We start from the raw sequence: 24,044 nt of genomic DNA on the forward strand, positions 1-24,044 counted from the left end.
GGGTCAGAGCTGCAGCAGATGGCCTACACCACAGCCACAGCAACACCAGATCCAAGCCCTGTCTGCAACCTACACCACAGCTCACGGCAACACTGGATCCTTAACCCACTTAGCAAAGCTGGGGATCAAACCCACAACCTCATGGATGCTAGTCAGAGTCACGTCCACTGAGCCACGATGGGAACTCCCAGTCTTGTCCACTTTTCGGCATGCTTTGAAAAATTTATGGGTGCCATCAATAACCACCTTAATTTGATCTCAGTGCCCACTGGAAGTGGGCCCTGATACTCAAACTACTATGCTAATTTGATACTGAAAGAATGCCTCTCTCATGGTTACTTAGCTGAAGAGAAGAAGAACGGGAAGTGTAACATGTTTTCCTCAATGCAGTATTCAGTTTACTGTTTATTTTGTAGACGCGCACACACACACACACACACACACACACGCCTTGCATACAACACTTTTTTAATGCTCTTTGCTAATCTCCTGAGCTTTTTCTCAACCAGTTGATTCCTTCCTCCTCACCTTACTTAGAAAAAACTGGTTCTTTAACTTCTGCTCAACCAAGTTTTCAAGTTCTATGTAACAATGACATCCAAAGGTGAGTACCTGAGGTAGTTACCTAATGAACATTAAATTGGAAAACTGAATCTCTCTATCAAAATCAACCCCGATTGTCATTTAATTAATGCCATTTTTTTTGGTCTATATCCCTAGTGACATCACGACTTCAGGAACCTTTGCATAAACCTTCCCAAAATGTTCTGTACTACTCTATTTCCCATTTATATGCAAAATTATGGGGGCCCAGCAGGAGCCATTTCAAAAAAGCATCTCTCCTTTCAGTTTGGCTTTTTCCCCTCAGCTTTCACAGTAGAAAAATGGGTGTTTCCTGTTTCTCTGAGAAGAAACAAGTCCTCCTCCACCATCCTTTTCTTTTCTTTTTTCCCCTTTATTATTGGATGTGCCAATTAGCAGTGTTTATTTTTTCTTGCTTATTGTCAGCAATGCTTTGCCCTCCTGAGTGAAGCTGTGTACCTAAGTGGATGCCAAAAATTCAAAGGGAGGCAAGTGGTAATTCAGAGTGAGTCCTGAGGGGCTTTGATGTGTTTTGTCTATCTCACTGGTGCTGTTGCATTTCGCTCATATCTTCATCTTATTCTGAAGAGCCGCACACATAGGAAATACTTAAGTATGGGAGAAGAGGCAGGTAAAGCAAAAATCAATCATGCATGATGACTTAGTGCTCAGAACAAAGTAAGAAAGAACATCATAATAAAGTTAAGCTTTGGTACACTGCCTTAAAGGTCAACAATAATTACTTGTAAGAAATTACTTTTCCTTTACATTACAGCAAGTAACAAGTAACAAAAATGTATGTGGGATGGTAGGTTCTGAGTGAAATAGAAAGTCCACTGCCCATGTAATCCTGGCTAATTAAAAGTCGTGTACTTTGTGGCCTAAGTGATCTGAGTTTGCCATATACATTTCACTACAGAAGAGTCTATTTCAGTTTCATGAAGAGAAATTAAGATGTTTCTGTGGTAGAAGTTTCATCTTCCATCTGATTTGAGAGAAGAGTTATCATGAGTGAGGCTTGTTTCTACTGACTATAGTTTTTAAAAGCTGGGACATTTGTTTGTTTTGCTTGTTGCTCACTGGCTTAATTTTAGCTAACCTCTCAAGGAACAAATGAATTAGGAATCACAAAGAAGCAAGACTTGAGTTCTCTGTTCATGGCAAAGATCTGGAGTTGCACAGCAGAAATTATCACAACATTGTAAATCAACTATACTTCAATAAAACTTTAAAAAACTACACAAAACAAAAGATCTTGGAATTCAGTGAACACTGTCTTTTAAGATCTTAAAATTGTATATCAGAATCATTCTCACCATTTAGAGAACCCCGGGTGGCATAAGCACCTGAGCTAATGTCTATACAGATGTCAAACCTGTTTGCAGCCTCTTATCTATACCAACTTTCAAAGAGCCATTTTTACACATTCCAAGTGCAATACTACCTGCATAAAGGTAATTACAATTATCCATCTCATGCCACCTCCAACTCTGTCATAGCTGTGTTTCCAAAGACTTGTTCTAAGTGGAGACTTGGCTAGCAGGATACTCAAGAAAACATCATGAGATGTAATACAGGCTGTGAGTAGTTAGTATTTATTGAAACCTATTCTTTATTATTTCAGAAAATAGTTATTCACTTTAATAACACTTTCTACAATTGCTTCAGAGAAAGAGAAATTAGTATTAGTGGATTGCTTTTATTCAGTCCTAAACTAATATCATGACTTTTTCTTTTAGGTCTATAGCATTTCCTCTCCCTCCTCATTTGATAGGGCCAATTTTTTTCAACCTCTGGTACCCAATTACAAGACTCATTTCTTCACCTTGGCTACTGTCTGCTCTCAGAATCAACTTTCATCATCTTGTTGATAAATATATCAGCTTTTTGCTCTTTTATAATCTCAAGTAAAATTTTTATGAATATTTTAAATGAAATAAGAATTTTTTAAAAATTCACCTAACAGCTAACATCACTCTTTTTTTTTTTTTTTTGTCTTTGTTGTTGTTGTTGTTGTTATTGTTGCTATTTCTTGGGCTGCTCCCGCGGCATATGGAGGTTCCCAGGCTAGGGGTTGAATCGGAGCTGTAGCCACCGGCCTACGCCAGAGCCACAGCAACATGGGATCCGAGCCGCGTCTGCAACCTACACCACAGCTCACGGCAACGCCGGATCGTTAACCCACTGAGCAAGGGCAGGGACCGAACCCGCAACCTCATGGTTCCTAGTCGGATTCGTTAACCACTGCGCCACGACGGGAACTCCTTTTTTTTTTTTTTTTATCACTCTTTTTTAAAGGATATTTAACATTTAGCATAATGCCTTTTGTCCTAATATCAATACTACATTTACTATTTAGATGAAATTAATATATTTGGCTCATTCATAATGAAATCATATGTTGTACTTAAATGGCATAAATGTTTACACTGTCTTCTTTCTGAGTTTTAATAAGCTAAAGTTTCTTGGGTTTTTTTTGACCTGTAAATACCAAAGCACAAAACATGTAAAACTCAAAATAGCAGAGGGAGTTCCTGTTGTGGCTCAGCGGATACGAATCTGACTAGTAACCATGAGGATGCAGGTTCACAGGCTCGATCCCTGGTCCCACTCAGTGGGTTAAGGATCCAGGGTTGCTGTGGCTGTGGTGTAGGCCAGCGGCTACACCCCCTAGCCTGGGAATTTCCACATGCCATGGGTGCAACCCTCAAAAGACAAAAAAACAAAAAAACCCAAGCAAACAAACAAACAAAAAACAAGAAGCCTCAAAATAGTAGACAGCAAATTATTAAAACGGAATTGCACACTCCTGCATGATCAGACCACTTAAGATGGCTGTTCTCTTGCTTTTTGTAAATCCCCTGCTCCACCCGTCCCTGCTTTTACCCACTCAGGTGAACGCGTTTACCCCCTGCCCCAGCTAGTGATTGTTCTAATCCTCTGGCTCACCGGCTAGTTTGTTAAAGGGAAAGCTCTGCCCTCAGGATGCTTGTTAACCTGAGGGGCTGTAAAGGGCCTGCGGGAGGGCCCCCTCCCCCCCGCTGCTGGTTTCCCTGGTAACTGATGAGCCGACATGACGTCAGTTCCGCCTATAAATAGCAGCCTCGCCTTCCTCCCTCGATCGGCTAAGATGGCGGCCTGTGTGGTCTGCGCGTTGTGGCCTCGCTCCAGGTCCCTTTGTTTCGGACCTGTAAGACCCCCTGCCCAACATCATGGACCTCTCTGTCACTGTCTCCAGGCTTTCTTCAGTCTCCGGGCTGGGCACCCGCAAGGCTTCCGGGCCAGCAGGTGCAGCACCGTTGGTAAGCTAGTCAGGACGCCAGGGACGCTCCCATGAGCACTGAGATGTGGGAAAGGGAGGGGCACGGGTGGGAAATTGTGGGGTTAATCCTGAGGTGGCTGCTGACTAGCATGGGGGTGGGGCGGGTCTTGTGTCTGCCCTAAGAAATGCTTTCCTCTCCTGTTATGGTGATAATGTCCTGTTAACATCAGTCTCCTTCCGGTTATAAGAGTAGCAGCCCCAGGGTCGTTGTTTATCTGACTGCACAGGGGTGGCTCTTGAATGCAGACAGAATGCAAGACCTGGGTTCCCTACAAAATAGAAGCATACCTCTGACACACCACCCAAAACATTACAGACACTGGCTTTAGGAATAACTCAGGAACAGACTTGCGAATTGGTCACGGCCAGTTCGCCGCGTTTGGTTGGGGCGTGTGGCAACAGCAAAATAGTACATTTGTCTCGTCACAGCTGTGGAAAGGGGTAGAGCATCAATACTGTGTGTTGGGACAAAAGCTCTATGCAGTCTGCAGTGGGTTACAACAGGTGAAAGACATTGCAAAAGGCCTGGGTCATTGACCAAGGGAAAACAACTATGCAGAGTCTAGAACAGCTGTGCACAACATTCGGGACCAAGGAACCCATTTTATAGGCCACAAAGTGGGGGAATGGGTCTACAAACATAACCTACACCCTCACTGCTGCCAGGCTAACTGAAAGAATGAACAGATTACCTAACAACTGAGGCAGGAAGCCTGTGCCCTCAATGTGTGGATCGGGAGGCTATAACTCAAGCCCTAACAACTCTAACTGAACATTCCAGGAGCAATTGCCCCAGTGCCTACAGCATGTTAACCCAGAGGTAACTAGTCAACCCTTGGGTGCAACTGGTGACCACTGAAGAACGGCTGCCAGTTCTAGGGCAGGACAATAACTCACTTTTGCCCTTGCCACAAAATCTACCTCTAGGGGAAATAAAATGGCCCTGGGATTGGCCAGTAAGTCTTCAGTAGTTTGGGTTTACCACCCTATGGGGAAGAGGATTTCAAAGGGACTTAGAGCTTTCACCTGTCTTCTGTCTGCCCCACCTAAGACTACTAAGGTAATTAGTCTGGGCCCCCTAATTGGGGAAAGGCACCATTATATTAACCTGCTGTCTGTTGTTCTGCCTCTCCAGTATTCAAGACCGGCCGTGGGGACTCCGGGTGGGCAGGTGGTTTGGTACTGCAGGCCGGGACAAAAACCACAGGTAGGGTGGTGGTGATATCTAAGGATGCTGTTACTGCTTATATTTTAATGGTCATGATCTTCCCTGTCTGTGTGTTAAACATCTTATATTTCATCCTTTGTCTAAGCAGAGGGAACCTGTTTATGGGCTGGGCAAAGATTCATTGCGAAATGAAAGTGATTGCTGGCTCTACCATGAGAGCTGCTATCATCATCCTCCTGTGGATATTCATGAAAAATTGACCTGATGGGTGCCTGGCTCCAAAGTGTGCCCACCTCCTGGACTCTGTGCTGCATTTATGGTGTTTGGTTGCAGTACATGTCTGCACACCTGAGCCTACGTTTATCGTGGAAGAGGGGCAGAACAAGATTGTAAGCGTCAAGCAGGGTATGTATGGGAGAGGTCAGGCCACTCAAGACAGCTCCTGTTTTTGAAAATCCTCTGCTCAACCAGTCTGCTTCACTTAATACTCCCACTCACGTGAACATGCTTGCCCCCCACCCCAGCTAGTGATTGTTCTAATCCCTTTGGCCAGAACAGCTCCACCTGCTAGCTTGTTAAAGGGAAATAGTTGCCCTCGTGAAGCTCATTAACCTGAAGGGCTGTAAAGGACATGCCCCAGCTATTGGTTTCTCTGGAAACTGATGAGCCAACGTGAAGTCAATTCTCCCTATAAATGGTAGCCACCGCCTCCTCTTCCCCTGAACAGTTAAGATGGTGGTGCATTCTATCTGCTGTACATGGTGGGGGCGTTGCTCCAGGACCCTTCGCTTCAGGCCTGTAAGACCCCCTAGCCAATATTATGGATGTCTCTGTTGCTGTCTTCAAGCTCTTTCTTCAATCTTGGAGCTGAGAAACTTATGAAGGTTTGTGCAGCCTAACAACTAAAAAGGGTAAAGGAATTACCTGACTTTTGTTTCGTTGTGGCAACAATGTACTAGGAACATAAACCCAATTCCTCAATTATACTCAATGATAAATTTAACTCCTACATTTTGCTAAAAGAAAATGAGCGAATGCTCAGCAGGCACTTCGTGAATAAATGAAATAACCATGTTAAGAAACATGCTGCTTAATGCCTATTATGGAACACACGGGGAAGTTCTGAAATTGCTGATTGTCATAGATACTCTTGTCAATCTAGATTTTTCCTAACTAATTAAAAAATGGCTCAACCACAAGACACAGATTTTCTAAGTGTCAGACTCAGCAGAAGTTCTGCTTCTGCAGAGTCCCTGGTGGAGACGATTACTTGCAGCACAGATCTCAGGCCTGCAAACTGCTGGAGTTGTCAGCACCATGTGCTGAACATTTCAGCCCTAATGGCTTTACCCCATTTCTTTTCCTCACCTTGCAGTCACCTTGTTTTCCTTTCCTCTTAATTTCCTTTCATATTCACTATGAATTTTTTATTGATAGACGATTGACATAGTTTAAGACTCATTTAAAGTGTACAATTCAGTGGGTTTTACTGTTCTGAAGGTTCTGAAACCAAAACTACCATCTAATTGGAGTCATTTTGATAACCCCCCAAAGACCTCATTACCATTAGCAGTCACTCCTAATTCCCCTCCGTCCAGCCTATGGCAACCACTAAGATACTTTCTGATCTCTATGGATTTGCCTCTTCTAGACACTGCATATAAACAGAATCATACCATGTGTGACTTTTGGGGTCTGCCTTCTTTCCTTTACCAAGTTTTCAAGATTCATCCATGCTGTAGCTTGTATCAATACTGTATTCCTTTTTATTGCTAAATAATAATCTATTGAATGGATATACTATATTCTGTATACTCAGCAGTTGATGGACACTTGAGCTGTTCCCACTTTGGGGCTATTGTGAATAATGCTATGAACATCACATGCAATTTTTACAGTATATGTGGATACATGGATGATAAAGTTACTCATTTTCCTTTGTAAGGAAATGACAAACTCTCTTCTGCAGTTACAGTCTCAGTAATGTATGAGGGTCCTCGTTTCTTCATGGACACTTGTTACTTTTTTTTTTTTTTTTTTTTTTTGTCTTTTTGCTATTTCTTGGGCTGCTCCCGCGGCATATAGAGGTTCCCAGGCTAGGGGTCCAATCAGAGCTATAGCTGCCAGCCTGTGCCAGAGCCACAGCAACGCAGGATCCGAGCCACGTCTGTGATCTACACCACAGCTCACAGCAACGCAGGATCGTTAACCCGCTGAGCAAGGCCAGGGATCAAACCCACAACCTCATGGTTCCTAGTTGGATTCGCTAACCACTGCGCCACGACGGGAACTCCTGTTACTTCTTATTAAAACGGAAAAACGTAAAACCTATATACATCGTATCATGTGCTTACTGGGTATTTGCATATCTTTGGATAACTGTTTCCCAAACCCTGTCCCCCTTTTAACTGGGTTTTTTTTTCATTATCAAAATGTAAGTGTTCTTCGTATATCCTGGACACTAGGCTTGTGTGTGCAATTCACATATCTGACATTTTCTCCCATTCTGTGGATTGTCTTTTCACTTTCTTGATAGTGTCCTTTTATGTACCATTTTTTAAAATTCTGATTGAGTCTATATATATTTCAAGATTTCTGCCTGAGGTATCATATATAAGAAACCCATACCTAATTCAGGGTCATAATGACACCTCTGTTTCTTCTAAGAGTTTTATAGTTTTAGCTCTTAACATTTTTTAGGTTTCTGATTTATCTTGTTTAAATATTTGTATTCAGTGTGAGGAAGGGGGCCAAAATTATTCTTTTGTATGTGGATATACAGTTATCTCAGCCATCATTGATAAAATTAATTTTTCATTGAACTTGGCATCACTGTCAAAGATCAGCTGGCATTAGATGTATGGGTTTATACTTGGACACTCAATTCTATCCTGTTGATCAATATGTGTATCTTAGTGCCAGTACCAAGCTATTTTTGTTACTGGGCAAAAATAGTAGTTGGGGTTTTGATAGGGATTAAATTTACTCTGTAGGTTTTAATTTGGAGAACTTTTGCCGTCTTAACAAGAAATCTTGCGATCCATTTATATGGAACGTCTTTCCATTTATCTAGGTCTTTAGTTTCTTTCAAAAAGGTAATTTTCAGTAGTTCTCTTCATGGCTCAGCAGTTAACAAGCCCAACTAGGATCCATGAGGATGCGGGTTCAATCCCTGCCCTCGCTCAGCTGTGAGCTGTAGTGTAGGCTGGCAGCTACAGCTCCAATCTGATCCCTAGCCTGGGAACTTTCATATGCTGCGGCTGTGACTCTAAAAAGGAAAAAAAAAAATAGCTTTTGGTGTACTAGCTTTGTACTTTGTTATTTTTATTCCTAAGTATCATGTTCTTTTTCATACTATTATAAATGGAATTTTCTTAATTTCCTTTCTAAATTGTTCCTGGCTAGAGTATTACTTTGCTATGGCTGTCAAAACAATGCCACACACCGAGTAGTTTAAACAACAAAAAATTACTCAATTTGGAGGCTAAGTCCAAGATCAAAGTGCCAGCAGGTTTGGTTTCTTCTGAGGCCTCTTTCCTTGGTTTGCAGATAGCTACCTTCTCTAAATGGCCTCACATAGTCTGGGCTTAGTGCAAGTACATCCCTGAAGTCTTGGTCCAAATTTCCTCTTAGGACACTTTTGTCTGCCTCACTTTAATATAGTATCTTCTTTAAAGAATGTATCCCCAGATACAGTCACATTTTGAGGTACTCTGTATTAGGAGGGGAGGGGATACAGTTGGCCACTAATGACTGGTATACAGAAATGTAAATGATATTTGTTTATTGGTCATCTATTCTGCAACCTTGCTGAACTCATCTTAATATGTGTAGATTCTGGTTTTCTACATTATCAGATCATGTTATCTACAAATATAGTTGAACATTTTTCTTTTGAATATGGATGCATGCCCCCTCACCCCTGTTATCCTGGCTGGAACCTCCAGTACAATGTTAACTAGAAGTGTTGAGAGTGTTTGTCTTGTCCTATCTTTGATCTTGGAGGGAAAGCTTTTGTTCTTCATTAAAAGTATAACGTTAGCTGTGGGTTTTATCAGGCTGAGCACCATACCTCTGTTCCTGGTTTGAATGTTTTTGTTAGGAATGGATATTGGATTTTGTCACATTTCCTTTTCTACCAATGTGACTATGCATTTGTTCCTTTTAATCTATTGACATAATGTGTTTCTTTCTTTTTTTTTTTTTTTTATGACTGCACCTGCAGCATATGGAAGTTCTCAGGCCAAGGGTCGAAAGACCCGAGCCACATCAGGTTATGGCAATGCCAGACCCACTGAGTGAGACCAGGGGTTGAACCCAGGTCCTCAAAGAAGCAACACTGGGTCCTTAACCTTCTGAGCCACAATGGGAATTCTTGGCATAGTGTATTGATGAACAAAACTTGCATTCATGATATACATTCCACTTGGCAATGAGATATACTCCTTTTACTAAGCTACTGAACTTAATTTTCTAGCATTTTTTGAGGATTATATCAATCCCATTAAGAGATACTGGTCTGTATTTGTTATTCTCTTGTCTAATTTTGGTATCAAGATAAACTAGCCTCATAAGTAAGGAAGTACTCTTTGAGAGAGTGATTTCGTTTCCTTTGGATACTCAGAAGTGGAATTGCTAGATCATAAAAGCTCTACTTAACTTTTAGAGGAACCTCCATACTATGCTTCCAATTTACCTTCCCACCAACAGTGCTCAAGAGTTCCCTTTATTACACATTCTCACCTCCATTTATTACTTGGCTTTTTGCTAACAGGAAGGTGGTGATAATCCTGTGGTTTTGATTTGCATTCCCCCATGAGTAGTGATGTTAAGCACTTTTTGACCATTTTTGCTGGCTTTGAGAAAATTCGAGTCCTTTGGCTGTTTAAAAATCTAATTATTTGGTGTTTTTCTAATAAGTTGTATAAGTACTTTGTACTTTGGATAGTAACTCCTTATCAGATATATGGCTTGTAAATATTATCTATCATTTCACATGCTGCCCTTTCATTTTTTGACTGTTAACATTTGCTGTGCAGAAGCCTTTTAGTCTGTAGTCTGACTTTATTTTTGCTCTTGTTGCTTGTGCTTTTGGTGTCAAATCTAATCAGTGCCAAGATCAAAGTCAAGAAGCTTTTCCCTTGAATTATGTAGGAGTTTTATTGTTTCAAATATTACATGTAATTCATAATCCACTTCAAGTGAATTCTCATGAGTGATATAAAATAGTTGTCCAATTTTAACTGTCTGAACATGAGTATCAGTTTTTCTTGAAGAGAATATCCTTTCCCCATTTAGTATTCTAGGATATCTTTTCAAATATTAACTATGAATGGTAGGTTTATTTCTTTCCTTTTGATGCTGTACCTTGGTCTATGTGTTTTTTTAATGTTTTGATTATTATAGCTTTGTAATATATTTTGAAATTAGGAAGTGTGGTTCTTCCTGCTTAGGAAGAAATTGGTTTGGTTATTTTGGGTCTTGTGTGGTTCCATATGAATTTTAGGATTGTAAAACTAAGTGTCTTAAGATCACTTAGATAATCATACAGTTTTTTCTCTGTTAATATGGTATATTGCTTTTATTGAATTGCACATGGTAACTGTCCTTGCTTTCCAGGGGTAAGTCTCACTTGATCATGGTGTATGATTCTTTAAATGTGTCGAAGTTGGTTTGCTAATATTTTGAGTATTTTTGCAACTATATTCGTCTGAGATATTGGTCTGTTTTTTGTATTATCTGGCTTTTGTATCAGGACAATGACACACTCTTAAAATGGTTTGAGAGTGCTTTCTGCTATTCTTTTTTTTTTTTTTTTTTTTTTTGAGGAGTTTGAGAAGAACTGATTTAATATTTTTGATTCAGTAGAAATCACCTGTGAAACCATCTGGTTATTGGCTTTTAATGTGAGGTTTTTGATTGATACAATCTCTTATTGGTCTGTATATTTTGTTCATGATTCAGACTTGGCTATATGTTTCTAGGAATTTATCCATTTCTTCTAGACTTCCTAATTTGTTGGTGTATAATTACTCATCATTATCTCTAAAACTTGTTCTATTCCTGTAGTATTAATTGCAATGTCTCCTCTTGACATAGATGTTTTGAGTCCTCTCTTTCCTGATAAGTCTGGCTAAAGATTTGTTAGTTTTCAAAAAAGTCTTAAATCCATTAATCTTTTCTATTTATTTCTGCTCTGGTTGTGTTCCTTCCTTCCTTATGCTCTAGTTGCTTGAGGTGTAAAGTTGGATTGTTCATTTGCTCTTTCTTGTTAATAGAGTATTTATCACTATAAACTTCCTTCTTAGAACTATTTTTCCTGCATCTCATAAATTTTTTGGTATATTGTGTTTTCATTTTCATTTGTTTCAAGATATTTTGATTTTTCTTGATATTTTTTTTTCTTCGATCCACTAGTTGGTCAGGAGTGTGTTAATTTCCACATTTTGTTAATTTTCCAGTTGTCCTCCTGCCATTGATTCATACCACTGTGGTCAGAAAAGGATTTCAATATTTTTAAGTTTGCCAAGAATTGTTTTGTGAACCCCTCTAGTAAATTTTTCAATCAGTTATTATACTTTTCAACTTCAGAATTTTTATTTATTTCATTTTTATAATTTCTTTTTTCCTTAATATTTTCCTTTTAGGTGAGCTATAACTTTCATAATTTTTTAAAACTCATTTGGGTATAGTTTCCTTTAGCTCTTTGAACATCACTTAAAACAGCTGATTAAAGTTTTCATCTAGTAAAGCATCTGACCTTCCTCAGATTATTTCTGTTGATTGCTTCTTCCCCATACATGGGCTGTTGTTCTTTGTGAGTCTTTTTTTTCCCCCCCCAAACTGAACATTTTAAATGTGACAGTTCTGTATATCAGAGTATATCCCCTCCACAGGGTTTTGTTGTTGCTGTTTTCTGTAGCCATTTCTGTATTGCTGTTTGTCTAGTAATTTTCCTGAACTAATTGGGAAAAATCTGTATTCCTTGTCATGTAGCCACTTTACGTGGTTATCCTAGCAATTGTTAATAATCAGATTTCCTTTAAGAATTGGAACCAAATTTACTGTCCTTACTGAGAGGTTTGTGTGTATGTTCTACGCCTTCAATATTCAGCCAGATAGTTTGCAGCTCCACCTTAAGTCTCCACTTTCTGCTTGTGCATGGACTTAAAGGTCAGCCAAACATGAACCATTATAGTCTTCTGAGGTCTTTCCTGGACAGGCACACAGCTCTACACACCCATGTGGCATTCTTGATTCCCTGAAATAGTGAGTCTTTCAAAGCCACTATAAGCATATCATTCTCCAGATTTTCTTCTTCAGATTTTTGGCTAACTTACTGTTTTCCCCAACAGTTACCAGGCTCCCCAGGCAGGAGAAAAGGTAATACACTTGACTCTAATTGTTTTCAATAAATATCTCCTCACCCACCTTCAATCCCACCATAAGGAAAAAGGCTTTTAGTACACAGTATATACCAAGTCAGCCTTGAAAATGGGTCTTCCAGGGACTCTTCAGACAGGTAAAATAATGACCATACTTTGGAAATAAGGCTTTGAAAGAAATGTAGTTCTGTTCACTCCAGTGGCTGACATGCCATATTAAGAATGCAGGATGTTACCTATGAAAGCTATCCCTGAAGGAGAGCAGGGGGATAGGACTAGAGCATGATAAAATGCCAAAAATCCTACTGTTCTTGAGATTCAATCATTTTTTCTTACATAGCACTGCTTGGGTTGCCGCAAGAAGCCTCTTGTCAATTCCTAGAATTCTGAAAAGATTTTTAGCATTTTACTAGTTGCTTTTATGGTAGAACAAACTTTTGGAAGCCCTTCCTCTATTTTTGGTGACATCAACCCCTGTATTTTTTTTTAAAAAAAGGCTGACAATGTTGAGGATTAGTGAGGGTAATAGCTCTGAAAAGAATTAAAGGATGACAGGAAGAAAAATACGTAAAGTACCTGATTTAATTTTTAAGTTAATTCTTTGAAATGTGGAAGAAAACAGCATGACATCTGTATGCTGTTAAAGAAGTTTAGGGATTTATAAAATATACTGGTTTTCTCACCTTTAACATACTTCGCTTTAATGTCAGCATAAGATAGCTTTAAACTCAATCTCATGGAGTCTCCTACTTAAAGCAGCTGTCATCTATTGCTCACCCCCCTCTTATATAACTAGTTATTCACCTTTTAATTTTAAAAATTGAAATAAACTACATATATGGAAATGGACTTGTTATAAATCTCAACATGTAAGTCAGCTAAACTTTCTCACTTGACTATGTAAAGTTATCTTTGTAAACATCTGTTTAAACTGGCTCATGTCTACTCAGTTTCTAAGAGTAATGCAGTATAACATTGTGGACATTTCTTAAAAGCAAAATTTCCCTCAAATGTCCTTATGTGCAAGTGCTGACTAAAATGAATCATTAAATGATAGCATTAAAATAGCTGTTATCTAATGTAAATTGATAATAATCTCAGCCAACTTTGTAATATTTTTTCTAGTTAGATATCACGATGTCCCTGAAGTGACAACTAAGATCCTAAATAGATGTTTCAAAGTCTCTAACCTCCTTTTGGAAAAACTGTTGTATAACTGTTGTATATAAAATTTTTCCATCTTAATCATTTTTAAGTTTACAACAAATGACTTATAGTCAGTATTGTGCAGCTAATGTCACTATCCATATTGAGAACTTTTTCATCAAAAACTAGAATTCTGTATCTTTAAAAGAGAATTCCTCATTTCACCTTCTCCACACTCCCTCCCCACGCCCCTGGTGACTAATACTCTACTTTCTATATTTCTGAATTTGACTATTAGAGGTACCTCATAAGTGGAATCATACAATATTTGTCTTTGTACCTGGCTTACTCTACTTACTATAATATCTTGAAGGTTTATGCATGCTATAATATGTATCAGAATCTGATTGCTTTTTAAGACTGAATAATCTGTATAACCTGTATATATACACCACACTTGTTTATTCACTTGTCCACTGGCAGACATTTGAAACTGCTTCAAAAAGGATAATAATCCATATGAGCAATGAGGAACTGAATTGGGAAGAAATGTCAGCAAGTAAAAATAAGACATTAAATATAAATCTTAAGACACATGCATGTTTTATGCCACATTTACATGGCAGTTATTTAGATAAAATTTGAGTTTTTCATCTGTTTACCTGGACATGGATAAAATATTGAATGCTAGATGAAGTTTAACTTTTACCTGATTTTTTTTGTTTCATGTTAAATATACCATATAAAAATCTCAGTTCACAACATTAAGATTTGTAAAGCATAATACACACCAAAAGTCATAAATGCTACTTGATAATGTGTCCATTATGGCACTGATTTTTATGACACTGGTTTTGCAATAAGCATGTTTCATTTTATATCCTGTTAGTCTACTTCTAGCATTTATTCTAACCTAGGCTTCACTGTCGCTTGTTTCAGAATTTCCCTGGTGATCTGGCTGGCACCTAAAGGTCTCCTTTGCTTCCTTAAATATTACTTTTCTTACAAGAGCTTGTATTTCCACTTCTAGTTTCTTTTCTTCAATAAAAAAAATACCATAGAGTTGACTTCCTGTAAACATATTACTGGTAAGAAGGAAAAATAATGTCAACTCAATATGCATTACTTAAATTTGAGAAATGTTAATAGGCTATGTGATGTGAATGATTAAAATCAACATATACAGGAGGCAGAATTGCTCATGCAGTGTGATGCAAAACTTGAGAAGTGAAAGGGTGTGGTGAAAACTCAGCTGTACAATCAACTGAAACTTGATGACTCCAGCAAGTTTCCACACGTCCACATAAACAGGCTAATGTCAACCACAGTCATCTCAGGGCTTCTTTACTGTGCTCCTTATTGGGTTAGGATGAAAAGATAAAACCCAAAATTTAAGATCATATTCACTTCATATGAACCCTCAAATTTTTAAAGACAGCATTTCTGCTCCTTGTTCCAAATATTGGATAAATTCTATTCTAGAAGGATAAGTACACAAATACTTATCAGAGTAATTGAATGGGCACTCTCCATTTTAATGGAAAAGAAGTTTAAAGTAGCTTTCAAATAGAGCTGATGGAAATGACATAGTCAGGTTGAATCTGACTCCCTTCACAGTGTTTTAAAACCAAATGGATCAAGTAACTAGCCAGTATCTTTAAAGAGGAAAATGTAAAAATCCTGTGTTTTAAAGAACTAACTCTGCCACTTGAATTTTAAACCTAGAACAAATATCCCTATAGAAAATACATTGTGATGTGAGGTACGTTAATACCGTAAGTTGCCAGAACAGTCTAAAATAACTTATTTGTTGATAATACTAAAAAGTATGTTGTAGAAAGATTGTCAAAAGGAGTATAATCACCAATATTACATTAAATGCATACCTAAAAACATCCTATTAAACATGTGTTTTATTATGGAAATAACATGGGATAATATGTTGATCTAATAAGTAGTATGACAAACTATAAGAGCAACCAAAGTAATCTTTAATACTGTTCGTTTTGAGCTTTCCTACAGATTCCTGTTGAGAGTGAGGAACTTTCAAACAGAATTTTGTTGCCATTGTATTTAGTGGTAGAATATCAGTATTGTGGCTGACTCATTGAAATATGCAGTATTTAAATTCTATAGGAAAATGAATATTCAAATTTAGGTATCCCATGACCTACCTAAAATAACAAACCATAGTATAATTTATATATTAAAAAGCTAATGAAAGCTTTGGAATTTTCTAGAGCATCAAACGTTTTTAATAAATGCTAATGTGCTATTAATGAATATCTTTTGCACATAACTGGAAAAGTCTATTCGTTTCTTTAAATACTTAAAGGATTTCATTTAATAAAGAATCCAATAACCCATTTTTTTTTCTAGGCATAGAATTTGCTCTAACATATTTTACTACCTTTGTTCATTTTCTCATTTAATTCTAGTTGTCCTGATTAAATCATCCATCATTTTTAGGAAGATTTTCCTCCTTATTGGCTTTTTGGTACTGCCTCAGTAGTTTTTGCTATTTGCTACTTTGTCTTCCTGATGTCACTTTGAAAATATTTCTATGACTTTCTTAAATTTTCTGATAGCATTTTAGTTCATTTTTCTATTTCTTATCCTTCGTGCTTCTATGTTTTAGGATTTCTATATCACTTGGGGCCTTCAATAAAATAAGCAGGTCCTCCAAAGAAGAAATCTTACCCCATATTGTCATTATATAGCTTGCAAATATTCCATAACCCCTAAATCCCATGACATCTAGAAGTAAGTTTCCTAACTTACTGGATTTAGATGCATTAGCTACTTCTTTTGATTTATAAAATGTTTTGTATTAATCCTGAAAGACCATTTAAACTTCTCTTTTGTGCAGAAAAGAAAAATAACTTCAATCCTTATAAAGTGTAACTTTTGAACTTACTCGATGAAAGGCAACCAAGATCAAAGTCCAGACAAGGAATGCTTATAGTCCAGGATTTAGGACATATATGATACTTTCCTTGATGGTATCTAAACATGGAGGTAGAAAATACGTGGAGGTCAGAGGAGAGAAGGAACGCCGTGCTTGAGTGGAGAAAAGTACATTGAAAGATAAAATCAAGATGTTGCATTTTAAAGACTCAGAAGATAACTTGAAAATCTGTGAGAATGGAGCATGGTCTAGATAGAGATGTAAGTTAGCAAATGATGACCATGGAAACCTGACATATAAAAATATACAGATAATTTCTGGAGACACCACCAAAGAATGATTCCAAATAGAGGGCGGAGATACACAGAGAAATCAACAAATGACAGTCATGGCCTTACAACCACTTAATGATTTTTCTTCATTTCAAGTGATATCCCAGAGTCCTAGCAGCATGAACCAACCTCATGACTTGTGGAGTCAGTCTTGTAAACTGTTAAAAACTGAGTCTTTAGATTAATGGAGCTTGCATCAGTATCTGAATTTTCATTTGAAACATGGTAGTATTTAATAGAAATGTGGTTCTCAACTCGATGAGGATGTTAGCATTTCTTGTAGGGCTTGGGGGAAGTTTGAGAGAAAGGCTGCGTAGAAAGGGAGGTTATATGTTACAGTTTGTATTTGGGAAACAAAACTCTACATCTTTAAAACTGCAAAACAAAAAAACAGCTAATGAGAATATAAAAAAGATTATGATCCTTAACTGGGACTAAGGTGCCCGGGGCACAGATTGCCAGGGGTTGTACCAGAAACCTCATGAAGAGTGAGATTTTTATGTTAAGGAGGACATGAAGCAGAAAAGTGTTGTATAATGACTAATCCAGTGTTGTCACTCAGGTGTGTGCTCTAGTCACATTTGAGTAGCTTTGACCTATCTAAGCGGGAATTAGACTAATTTAGTGATATTTTTAACTCTAGTTATTGCCATCATTTCGTGCAGTTCCACAAATCATAATTTAAAAAGAGGCCTCAAAATAACACATTGGACATTAGAGTGTACTTTAAAGAAGCTGGGTAAAGCACACCTTAGAAAAACATGGCAGCAGCCCCTAAAGCTGGGCCACTTCAAGATAGCTCCATCAGTATCACCAACTTTGCTTGTTTTGTATGCATATTTCCAACCTACACCCACACACCAGGTGCTGCTGATTCAACAAGTCTGAGGGTGGAATGGGGGGGAGAGTTTTAAACAAGCTTTTTAGGTGATTAAATGGCTCAAGCCATCCTAACATCCAGCTCCAAGAACACTGTCCTAGAGTAATGACAAGTGTGTATAAGTGCATTTTTTAACTATCATTTTTTCATGATAAATGAAGGTAAAATTAAACCAGTATAAAACAATACATGATTTTAAAGCCTTCTCTAAATTGCTGCAGCCTTATTAGTCAGAAGCATTAATTAAAAATTATAAAGCACATTCCTCTAAGATTAAATCCATTTATGCAATGAGGTCTTGTAATTCAGAGTTTAGAAAGTAGCCAAGTTAAGGATAAGCCCATCTCATTAAATGGCTCCTCCTAGATTATGAGTTAATAGATTATGAGAACTTAAATTTTTTTTTTCAACATTTTTTTTTTTTTTTTTTTTTTTGCCTTTTTGTCTTTTGTTGTTGTTGTTGTTGCTATTTCTTGGGCCGCTCCCGCGGCATATGGAGGTTCCCAGGCTGGGGGTTGAATCGGAGCTGTAGCCACCAGCCTATGTCAGAGCCACAGCAACATGGGATCCGAGCCGCGTCTGCAACCTATACCACAGCTCATGGCAACGCCGGATCGTTAACCCACTGAGCAAGGGCAGGGACCGAACCCGCAACCTCATGGTTCCTAGTCGGATTCGTTAACCACTGCGCCACGACGGGAACTCCAGAACTTAAATTCTTTTGATTCTATAACGACAGTTTCACTTATAGGATCTTTTGGAGATATTTGTAGGAACTTTTCTCATTTCATTGATCAGAATATGTTAAAAATGTATGGGGTAGCTTGTTATTCACACATTTTTATTTTTAAAAGATAATTTCAGGGAAAATAGCCCTTTAATTACAGACACCTCTCACTGTGTAATGTATAAACATATCTATCGCTCATTTCTATTTAAATTTTTTTAATCATTGAAATTAATAAACCATGTTCATAGCTTTACCTGAGAAGACTACAAATTACTTGTAAAATGTAAAATAAAATACTGTTTCTAGTATTGTATGAGTACTCATGTTTATTAGCCTTATAGGCTTTTGTTTAAGGTATTTCATAGGAATTCAAATGTATACCTTTTCAGTGGTAGTAATTCTTATATAAATTATCTAAAAATTTATGTGTTAGAATATTCAGAGTAAGAGAATTGTGCTTCTGAATGAATTTAAATGATTGTTTCATTAAAAACTGACAGTGTCATGTAGGCAATTTAGAATGTAAAAGGTCATTAAAAAAGTTAATGACCTTGAGAAAATTTTTATAGCCGAGACATTTTTATTTGGTGAGTTTATTAAGTCAAACTTCTGGATTTTTGTATCCTCCAATAAGCAGTGAATCTTCATCCTCATAACTGAGTTATGTTCTGCTCATGTAGAGGGTTTGCCCAAATTATGACCAAACTTGACAAAGGGATCTATTCTCAAAACTAGATTGGAAAGTTGCCACTGTGACAGTCTAATAAAACGGTAAAATTACAGTAAAGGAAACAATATCCTTTTCTTTCCAGTTCACAACACGGCTCAATCTGGCTAATTTGGGAACTGTGACAAAATTAGTAAAGGCATGTAAATGCATAATTTGGATATTTCATATATTTAACAGTTTGTGAGATAAAATGAGAAATCAAATACATATCTGGAGAAACTAATCAGGTTCATTAATCTTTTCAGCCTTTTTCAATCTGTTTTTAAATTAAGGTATAATTGACATATAACATTATTAGTTTCAAGTGGACAACATGATTTAATATTTTCATAGATTGTAAAATGATCACTACAACAAATTTGGTTAATATCACTATATAAAAATTCTTAAAAGAATTTTTAAGATTTATTCTCCTAATCAAATATGCAAAATGGTATTAACTATAATCATCACGTTGTGTATTATATTACCATGACTTACGTACATTTTAACTGGAAGCCTGTAATTTTTTATTACATTCACCCATTTTGTCCAACAGTGACCCTCTGCCTCTAGCAACAACAAATATTATCCTGCATCCATGAGTTTGGTTGGTGGTTTTAGGGGTGTTTTTGGTATGTTTTAGATTCTACATATGAGATTTTGTGTATTTAGCTTTCTCTTACTTCATTCAGCATAATGCCCTCAAGATCCATGTCTGTTGTTGCACATATCAAGATTTCATTCTTTTTTGTGGCTGAATAATATTCCATTGTGGGTTTATGTAAGTATATATATAGTTTTTTCTTTATCTGTTCATACATCAGTGGGCATGTATTTCCATATCTTGGGTGTTGTAAATAATACTTCAATGAACATGGGGGTGCATGTCACTTTTTTAGTTAGTGTTTTCATTTTCTTTGTATAAATATTCAGAAGTGGAGTTTATGGATCTGTTTTTAATTTTTTCAGGGACTTCCATACTGTTTTTCATAGAGGCTGCACCAATTTACATTCCTACCAATAAATAGTGCACAGGGGTTCCCTTTTCTCCACATCCCTGCCAACACTTGTATTTCTTCTCATTTTGAAAGAACCACTCTAATATCCAGTTATATTATGGTTGTTTTGCATTTCCCTGATGATTAGTTATGTTTAATATATTTTTGTGTATCTGTTGGCTATCTATACGTCTTTTTTGGAAAAATGTCTATTCAAATCCTCTGCATTTTTAATTGAATGATATAGGAGTTTTTGCTCTTGTGTTGTAGGGTTTCTTTATATAGTTTAGATATTAACCCTCTATGAGACATGATTTGAAAATATTTTCTCCCATTCCCTAGGTTATCTTTTCATTTGTTGATGGTTTCCTTGCAGTAGCTTTTTATTTGGTTGTACTCCCACTTCTTTATTATTGCTTTTAATGTCAAATCCAAAAAATCACTGCCAAGATTGATGTCAAGGAACGTACTTACTACCTATGTTCCCTTCTACAAGTTTGATGGTTTCAGGTCTTATGTTCAAGCCTTTAACCCATATTAAGTTAATTTTTGTGTATGGTGTAAGACAGTGGTCCAGTTTCATTCTTTTTCCGGTGTCTCTCCAGTTTCCAGTAAAATTTATTAAGGAGAATATCCTTTCCCCATTTTATATTATTTTATACTTTTTCATAAGTTAATCAACCATATATATGTGGGTTTATTTCATGGACACAAAATATTTAGTGTGTCTTCTCCACTTTCTTTCATCAATGCCTTATAGTTTTCAGTGTGTTGGTCTTTTAATTGCCTTGGTAAAATTTATTCCTTTGTATCTTATTTGACAAAACTATAAATGAGACAATTTCTCTTTCTATAGCAATCTCTTTCTGTTATTAGCATACAGAAATGCTACAGATTTCTGTATATTGATGTTTCACCTTGCAGCTTTACTTAATTCATTTGTTTTCCAGGTTTTAGGTGGAGTCCATAGGGTTTTGTATATACAGTATCATGTCATCTCTATAGTTTAATTTCTTCCTTCTCCTTTTATTTCTTGCCTCATTACTCTGGCTAGGACTACCAATATTCTATTGAATAAAACTGGCAAAAGTGGGCATCTTTGTCTTGTTCCTGATCTTAAAGGGATTGTTTACATCTTTTCATCATTATATAGGATATTAGCTATGAGCTTGTAATGTATGGTCTTTATTATGTAGATGTACATTGCCTCTATACCCACTTTGAGAGGTTTTTTTTTTAAATGGATGTTTAATTTTATCAAATGCTTTTTCTGCATCAACCAAGTTAATATGATTTTTATGTTCTGTTAATGTGTATTACATTGATTTTGCAAATAGTGAACCATCCTTGCATTACTGTAACAAGTTCCACTTGAACACAGTGTGTGATTCTTTTAATGTATTTTTGAATTCGTTTTGCTGATATTTTATTGAGAATTTTTTCATTTATGTTGACTACGGATATTGGCTTATAATTTCTTGTATTCTCTGGTTTTGCTATCAGTGTAATGTTGGTCTTGTAAAATTAGTTTGGAAGTGTTCCTTTCTCTTCTGTGTTTTGGAAGGGTTTGAAATGGATTGGCACTAATTCTTCAAATATTTGGTAGAATTAGTGAGTTGTCTGGTTTTTGTAGGGAGTTTTTAAATGATTAATTCAGTCTCTTTAGCAATCAGTCTATTGATACTTTCTATTTCTTCCTGACTTAGTCTTGGAATGAATGTTTTTAGGAACTTATCCACTTCTTCTAGGTTGTCCAATTTGTTGTCATCTAATTATTCATAGCCTATAAGGATCATTCTTATTTCTGTGGCATCAGTTGTAACATCTCTTACATTTCTTCTTTTGAGTCCTCTTGATTTTTTTTGGTAAGTCTAGCTAAAGGTTTGTCAGTTTCATGTATCCTTCCAAAGAACCAGTGCTTGATTTCATTGATCTTTTTTATTATATTTTTAGTCTCTATTTCTGCTCTGATCTTTATTTCTTCCTTTCTACGATGGTGTCGTTTGTTCTTATTTACTAGTTCCTTAAGGTATGAAGTTAGGCTGTTTAAGATTTTACTTTTTTTCTTAAAGTAGGCATCTGTTCCCTCTTAGAATTGCTTTTGCATCATCCCACAAGTTTTGATATGTCATATTCACATTTTTTAAAGTAATTTATTTTACTTTTGATTTCTCTGTTGAACCATTGTTCAGTAGCATACTTAATCTCCACATATTGTGAATTTTATAGTTTTTTTTATAATTGATTTCTAGTTTCACACCATTGTAGTTGAAAAAGATACTTGATATTTCTGTTTTGTTTTGTATTTAGGGCTACACCTGCCACATATGGAAGCTTCCAGCAAGGGGTCGAATGAGCGCTACAGCTGCCTGCCTCCACCATAGCAACAGCAATGCAAAATCTGAGCCATGTCTACAACCTGCACTGCAGCTCACAGCAACGCCAGATCCTTAACCCACTGAGTGGGGAAAGGGATTGAACCTACATCCTCATGGATACTAGTTGGTTTTTCTACTGCTGAGCCACAATGGGAACTCCAGATTTCTGTTTTTTAATTTGAAGTTTATATAAAATATTGCTTCAGTAACAGGTGTACAATATGAGGATTCACAATTTTTGAAGATTATATTCAATTTATATATATTATAAAATAGTGTCTATATTTCCCATGTATACAATATATACTTGTAGCTCATTATATACATAACAGTTCAAAACTCTTAATCCTCTACCCTTATACTGCCCCTCACTCCTTACCTCCTCCCACTGGCAACCACTAGTAATCTGTATCTGTGAATCTTCTGTTTTGTTATATTCACTGGTTTGTTGTAATTTTTAGATTCTATGTAAAAGTGATATCATAAAAATATTTATCTGTATGAATTATGTCACTTAGTATAATACATTCCATGTCCATCAATGTTGTAGCATATGGCAAAATTTCCTTTTTATCACTAGTAGTCCATTATGTGTGTGTGTATATGTATAATAGATACACACTCTTTATACATCTGTTGATAGACACCTAGGTTACTTCCATATATTCACAACTGTAGAGAATCCTGCTATGAATATTGAGGTATAGGTATATTTTCAAGTTGGCATTTTTTATTTTTTTGCAACATATACCCAGGAGTGGAATTTCTTGGTGACAAAGTAGTTCTGCTTTTGCTTTTTTTTGAGAAACTTCATACTGTTTTCCACAGTGGGTGCATCAATTTACATTTCCACCAAGAATGGATGAGAGTTCCCTTTTCTCTGCATCCCCACCAGCATTTCATATTTATGTTCCTTTTAATGATAGCCATTCCAACATGGGTAAGGTGATATCTCATTGTGATTTTGATCTGAATTTCTCTGATGATTAATGATGTTGAGCATCTTTTCACATGACTTTTGGCCATCTGCATGTCCTTTTCAGAGAAATACCTATTTAGGTCGATTCAGATCTGCTCATTTAAAAAAAAATTTTAAGTTGTATGAGCTCTTTATATATATTAACTTCTTCTATCATCTGCAAACATTTTCTTCCATTCAGTAGGTTGTCTTTACATTGTATCAGTGGTTTCCTTTGCTGTGCAAAAGCTTTAGGATTAAGTCTCATTTGCTTATTTTTGCTTTTCTTTCTTTTGCCTTAAGAGACAGCTCCAAAAAGTACTGCTACACAATTAATGTCAAAGGCGATTTATATGGTTTCCAGTCTTACACGCAGGTCTTTCATTTTGAGCTTATTTTTGCATATAGTATTAGAGAATGTTCTAATTTCATTCTTTTAAGCATAGCAGTCCAGTTTTCACAGTACTGCTTACCAAAGTGACTGTCTTTCCTCCATTGTATGTTCTTTCCTCCTTTTTCATATATTATTTGACCATAAGGGTGTG

Source organism: Sus scrofa, chromosome 10, assembly GCF_000003025.6.
Source record: "Sus scrofa isolate TJ Tabasco breed Duroc chromosome 10, Sscrofa11.1, whole genome shotgun sequence".
NCBI classification, from domain to species: domain Eukaryota; kingdom Metazoa; phylum Chordata; class Mammalia; order Artiodactyla; family Suidae; genus Sus; species Sus scrofa.